The sequence below is a fragment of the Trachymyrmex septentrionalis genome, unplaced genomic scaffold (assembly GCF_001594115.1).
Source record: "Trachymyrmex septentrionalis isolate Tsep2-gDNA-1 unplaced genomic scaffold, Tsep1.0 scaffold128, whole genome shotgun sequence".
Classification (NCBI taxonomy): domain Eukaryota; kingdom Metazoa; phylum Arthropoda; class Insecta; order Hymenoptera; family Formicidae; genus Trachymyrmex; species Trachymyrmex septentrionalis.
Genome location: NW_017304417.1, coordinates 47,450 through 47,726, shown reverse-complemented (window position 1 = coordinate 47,726; position 277 = coordinate 47,450).

Genomic DNA, 277 nt, shown 5'->3' with positions numbered 1-277 from the left:
AGCCTTATATCTATATCTATACGACCGTATATATCTATACGTATATCTATACGTAAACCATAAGGTCGGTTTTTTATTCTTGCACATATGCATCAGTTCAAATAGTGCAGGAATAAAGAATAAACAATATGATTGGAAACAAGACCGTCTATATAAATATTAAGACTTTAAATACAAAGCGCCTTTTCGGTCGAGTGTTAAGATGTTGAACTACTATCTAATATACATTCAATTGAATTGAATTAATATTTCAGAAAATAAATTGAGAGCCGATGAA